The sequence below is a fragment of the Fistularia commersonii genome, chromosome 5 (assembly GCF_037954325.1).
Source record: "Fistularia commersonii isolate RoL2024-O1a breed Wild chromosome 5, RoL_Fcom_v1.0, whole genome shotgun sequence".
NCBI lineage: Eukaryota > Metazoa > Chordata > Actinopteri > Syngnathiformes > Fistulariidae > Fistularia > Fistularia commersonii.
Window position 1 is genome coordinate 13308791 of NC_141288.1, and position 6668 is coordinate 13315458.

The following is a 6668-nucleotide window of genomic DNA, read 5'->3' on the forward strand; positions in this document are numbered from 1 at the left end:
AAATATTTTCTGCTCTTAGATACACAAAATCAGAGACATGCTTTGAAATGTAATCAGGAATTTTCAAATTTTACTCCCAAATTTATAATGAGAGGAAAAGAATTGACATTTGAGAACATACACAGTTTTGGAATCAAAGATACCAGGATAAGAAGGAAAAACACACATTATGATACTAATTTAATGCATGGATTCAACAAGTACAGACTTCTTAGATTAAAATACAAGACTTGTGAGTAGGATATCTTCAAATTGAACATACATAAAAAAGTATGCATGTGGGGAAAAAAGTTAAAATTTCAGTAAAGTGGCAAATATGAAGAAAAACAGATTCTGAAGATTAAATTGGTACATCTACAGGAAAATACACGACTGAATTCAGTTGACAAAACTACAAGAAAAACTGAAATCCTATATTATCAAAGAAAAAATGAATTAGAACTTAGTTGTTTTCTCGTAGTTTGATCAGTTGTGACATTTGTCTCTTAAATCATGAAGTGTTTTTTTCCCCCCTAGCTCTCCTCCTCTTCCTTTTGGCTGCTCCTTTCACAGTCGCCATAGCCAATCATCAACCCTCTCCTCTGCATCTTCTTCCCTCACACAGACAAACTTCATGTTCCCTTCCTCTACATCCACATAGTTCCTCTTTCTATAGGTCTCCTGCGTGGAAGTTCCAACCTCAGCATCCTCCGACCAGTATGTTCACTATCTCCACTGTACATGTCTAAACCATCTCAGTCTCACCACCGTTTTGTACACCTTAACTTTAACTTTTTTTCTTGAAAGGTCCAATATAAATATGAATTTGGTTTCCCTTGTGTTTAAAGGGGCACTCCAGGGGATCGCGTCCTGCATTTCCACAGACAAAAAACAAAAAAAACCAACAAGGAACAATGGAATAATACAATGATAATTTTCTAGCTTCAACAATCTGTGATTAAAGATGAAAGTATCTATTGAAAAATAAGGTTAAAAAATTAGAAAATAAATTTACAAATTTTGCTTGTCAGAATTGTTCCAAAGAGATTTTAATGCTGAAAACAGGATTCTTAACATAAGTAAAAAAAGTCAAAGTTTTGAACAATTGGTTGTATTTATTGCAGTTTCACACAAATCTGCCTTTTAAATTTTCTACATGGTTTTAAATGCTCTTTGTGGATACAGATGGGGATGAAGAGGCCCTTGATGCAATCCAGGATGTCACCATTGTGGACCTTGCTAGCAACCTAAATGAGGTTTATTATGGTCTAGTCAGTTAAGAAATAATGACATCTTATATATTCCTTATCCTTGACGTTGCTTCTGCTTTGATCAAGAAAAATGCAGAGAAAGAAACTGAAGGGAAGAGGCATCGTTCTGACACATTTCACTGCTGTTGAAGGCTGAAACAAACTGTGTCACTGGAGTGTCTCTTTAGATTGAGACAGGAAACATAAGAGATACATTTGTGTCAATCTTTGATGCATCATCAGGACAGTCCTGCCTGACAAACTTGTGTTATATTTTCCATATGAACTCCATGCTGACTTAAAAATAGTAGTCAAAGGTGAGAACCAAATAGGGCAGATGTATAATTTCTACCCCTGTAGGTTGTGTTCAGTGACACATCCAGAGACAACAGGCCTCAAGGAGTGTATATACACAGTAGGGTATAAAAGTCAGCCAACAATTGTGCAAGTTCTCCCATTTAAAAAGATGATAGAGGCCTGTAATATTTATCATAGGTACACTTCATCTATCAGAGACAATGTGGAAAAAAATCCAGAAAATAACATTGTCTTATTTTTCAAGAATGTATTTGAAAATTATGGTGGAAAATAAGTATTTGATCTTTTTTAAGTGGCAGAAGTTGCACAATCAGTAGCTGACCAAATACTTTTAAGTTGTGTGTGTTTGTATAAAATGTATACATTTATTTTTAATGACTTGAAGTCCCTCACTGTCATTTTATTTTCCAAGGAGCTGAATCATTCTGACATCTCTCTACCAAAATAGTGTTCAAGATCCAGAAAAGAAACGTAGGTTAAATAAGACAATTTGCCTTCTGATGGAACAAACCTACGTGATTCAGCATCATGCGTGTTTTTGAAATTGTTAAAGGGCAATTTAGTGAAATTTGCCCATCTGTACTTTTCCATGTGAAGCCCCTACTGCGGGTGATCAGAAAAATAACTGATGAAATAGATGGTGTTCTATTTTATCTGCAGCCTACCACCACCATTATTCAAATATTGACATTTATTCTTTTAAGGAAATACAACTCTCATTTTCTTGCTTAATAGGCCAACCCCTGTTGACATGGCTACTGTGAACAATCATGGCAAACTGGGTTTCCATCAAAAATAATCATAACTTTATTTAGTGAGATACTGAATGGACAAGTCACAACATGTACATGAAAAAAGTTTCGGAGTGTGAGGATTTGCATTTGATGACTTTTGAAAGAGGGGAGGTGGAAATCCCATTAACTGTGGTAAGCCAACAGGACAGAATTTCAGTCTTTACTCAAACACCAGGAAGTTGTCTGTTTTCTTTTCTTACAAAGCGAAGATGGCAAATCGGTGAATATCACAATAAAGTCTACATCATCATAAACCACTAGTACAGAATTAAAACGAACATGTCTGAACAAGCCTTTGCTTCTGGAACGCCGGTGTTCGGTCTTTAAGCTGGTTTAATCTCTTACTTCTCTGCCTCTGAAATATCTCAGCCTCATTTGAGTTGTACAATGTTTTAATTCACTGCTAATTAACAGACAATTTACTAAAAGCAGGTTCTTGGAGAATCGTCTAAAACACCCTCCGTAGGCCAGAATTATGCTGTGAGGTATTTTATGTGATGTGAACGTACTGTTGTAACTCAGTGAGGAAAACTGTCTCTGGAGCGAAAGAAGAAATCCTTGTTAATATATTAATTCATTCATTCATTCACATGACTTTTTATGTAAATAAAATACTTCTTAAAATTAAGTGTATTTTGTTTTTTTGTGTGTATTTATCTCAAATTACACAGAGTAATGAATATTCGATTTGCTGGCACACATTCAGGTACATTCCTGCTGTGGGCAGGTCACGTGCCCACTCCCTTCATACTTACGTCACCTGTGACTTTGTGCTGTTATTTTTTATGGGAGTGTACATGTCAGGCAAACATTTTATTGTGAAAAGAACCAAGAGAGTCTGTGTAATTATGATGGTGTCATGTCCCAAGAATATATCCTTGCCAAGTCAGGTGTATGCAATGTCTTTAGAAACGTGAAATGCTTACTGACGTGGTTCTCAAACCAACAGTGTGATGACTATTCAAGAGGGAATACACTGAACATCCTCTACAAAACAACAGAGATCATTGTAAATTGATTTTCTTTTTTTTTACAGTGATACAGTAAATTTATTTTTTGAGTGATTGATTTTTTTTTTATGTTTATTTTTTATTATCTATTTAGCCTTGTCGTTTTGGGTGGAAAATGATATAGTGTCCAAGTGCAGGTGTTCAGCAAAGAAATTTAACAAATGTTTCTTTATTTAATTAAGATTATGTTTACAGTAAGTTAGAATCATTAAATATATGTCATTGTTGCTGACTCTGACTGCTGCATCACTGAACTTGGTACTTTATTGATCTGAAAAAAACTGTCCCCTCTTAGTGATGAGGATGAACACTTGATCAGAATATCAAATCAAGAATTTGCAAAAAAGGGATGGTGAAAGGGTTGAAATGGAAAAAAATGACTAAAAGTATCTAAAAAATCGCTAAAATAGTCACAGGAAGTGATACTTGCTCCATGTGAATACAGTCCGTGATCAACATCAAGCATTATGAAAGGGATCATGAAATACCAGAACAAATCAACTATTTGTCATCTATTAAATCTGACATGAATGGAAACTAAAGCAGAGGAATAAGAAGCTATAGTTAATCTTTTAACTCCAAAGGTCAGTGATGTTTTTCTATCCTTGAGGCCAGACTGTGGAATGACCTCTCACCTTTTACCGTATCAGCTGACACACTGGACTGTTTTTCAGGCAACTGCAGAGAGTAAAACTTTTAAAACCAAAAGTTAAAGGTATGTGTCTTCAGGATATTCCATGCAATGACTAGTTACGCATGTTTTTTTCTGGGTGTATTTGTGTACCGTATATATTATGTGTTTATACACGATTCAAAATATCCCCCCACCTTTAATATTATATAGTTATTTCTATATACAACCACTAGGGGGAGACCCTCGTACATTACAGTTTTTTTTCAGCTGACCGGTACATGTCAAAGCAGCACTTATTGCTAAATCTTCTGCTTATACTTAATATATTTGTTGTTGTCTTATTCTTTTTAATCTTACCTCTCATTACGTTTCTTAATTAATTTCATTTACTTAATTCCATTCCCCCTGCTCAGAGACTGCAGGTGGAAACCAGCCATTAACTGAGATTAAGGTTATAGGTAGGTTAACTAAAGAATCATCTATACAACCTGTAACATCCACATGGTGAATGAAACATAAATTAAAAAACGAAAGGAAAATAAAAGGTTGTGACCCATAACTGGTGTCATGACTGTATAACCAATATGAGAACCTCCACAGGCAGATCAATATGTCATTTATCAGCATCAGTGCTTTATATGCTGATAATAATCTATGGGGGTTTTAACTATAGGTTCCTATAAAAATCCTCTGCAAACACTGATAGTAGAAGAGGAAACGCTCACAGCCTGATACCATTTGTGATGCTGGAATGAAAGAGCTCCGCATGTTCTGTAGGATTTTGTGATAAACAATCTCTTCCCTTAAAAGAGCTTGGCAATGTATCTACACACCTAAAGTGGTCGGACTGGGGTAAACCTGGCACCCACAGAGGCAGTTTAATTCGATAAATTTAGTGTTCTGTTTATTTTCCAATTCTATTGCTTATAAAAACCGTGAATGCATCACTTTAAAATGAAAGAGTGGAACACCACATATGTGGTTGGAACTTTAGAAAATACAATATAAGTACCTGGACATTTTAAGAAAATGCATTTGTTTCCTAGTTGCTGAATACTTAAAATTGATGACAATTTTACATGCAATCTAATTTTAATTGACTTATTTCTGTTTTCTGGAAAAAAAAAAAAAATTTAAGTCAGGGGTAATTTGAAAAGCCTGGCTTTTGTGATGGTAACAAGGATAAATAACTTTCTTAACAACGTGTGAATTACAGAATCAGTGCAGGAAGGTTTTATTCAGACTTTCCAGCAATGCAGCTCTGCCTCCTCACTCCTTTCATTCAGGATTCTTATTGTCATGTACGTTGCAAGAATGTGGTGAATCAAACAATGCAATGAAATCCTTTCTTTATACGCTCCATTCTCAACAGGCGGATAGCAATAAGAATAAGTGACGATAACACGTAACAATGTGATAACACATATGGGAGACGGCTTGCATAGACGCACGAAAAACAACACAGGCAGTAAGAAGATTATTGCACAGTAATAATTTAAGTGGTTAATAAATAATAGCTGAGAGGGAAAATACTGTTTTAAATTAAGGAAGGGCTTAAAGTGGTTAGGAGGGGGAGGAAAGAGACACAAAAAGCCTACCAGTGTCGGAGCCCCTTATGATGAAATACTTATCCCTTGTCATGTCACTATCTAATGCTCCAACTTCACACTCCAGTAAAACCAGTATTTTCAACCCCCCAACACACACACACACTTGACTTTATATGAAAGAATAATTAAAATAACTGATGCCATATAACTGACTGTACCCTGACAGAAATTAATATTCTTCCAAATTATTTTTTAACTTTGTTGATATCTTTTTTGAACGTCTTAGACTGCTGAAATAAGACAAATAAATGTGTTATCATCAAATCTAGACTTGAGTTTGTAGGTTAGGATAATTTTGTCATTTCTCCTTACCTTGACATTTTGACATGTTCTGAATGGAAAAATCTGGAAAAAAAATTGTGCCTGCTAGTCATAATGGAAATAATGTGGCTCTGCATGATATGAAATCTTTTATACAACGATGTGAAATCTTTTTTTACAATGAACCAACTACATATTCCACCCTTAGGGCCCATCAGAGGAGATTTGACAACCATACTGTGGACGATTAGGTTTTCAAAAGCCAGTCTGCGCTATGTGGTATCTCTCTATTCATTACACATTAGTGCCTTTAAAAAGTCTTCAGGCCTTAACTGCTGGCAATAATCCCTGTCTTTGTCAATAGACTTTCTCAATTAACAGTTTTTTCTTAAAATTCTGTGATACTAGCTGTGGGATCCACTCAGGTATTTCTATGCTGTGTTGGATGTAGTGCCATGTGAAACTTCCAAAATTTGTTCCAGTCTTCAAGGTCACCTGAGGAAACATGGTGTCCTCTGGAATAAAAAATTGTGAGTTTCACATTTATATCATGACCTCAACTGGCTTTACAACTGCAGGCTTGGACTTGAAGCTATGGCGAGATTCCTCTGTCATGTGTGAGAAATCACAAACCTACCAAGCTGCCAAATGGAGAGGCTGGAGCTCTTACACAGAAGTCACTGAGTTCATATATTTATTTTTTCTCTATTTTAATTGAACCTTCCCACTGAGTAGTTCATAGGGCAGCAATTTCATAAGCATTCATTTTCTACACACAACATGAAGTAGGAACATTTTTTAAAACTCCACAT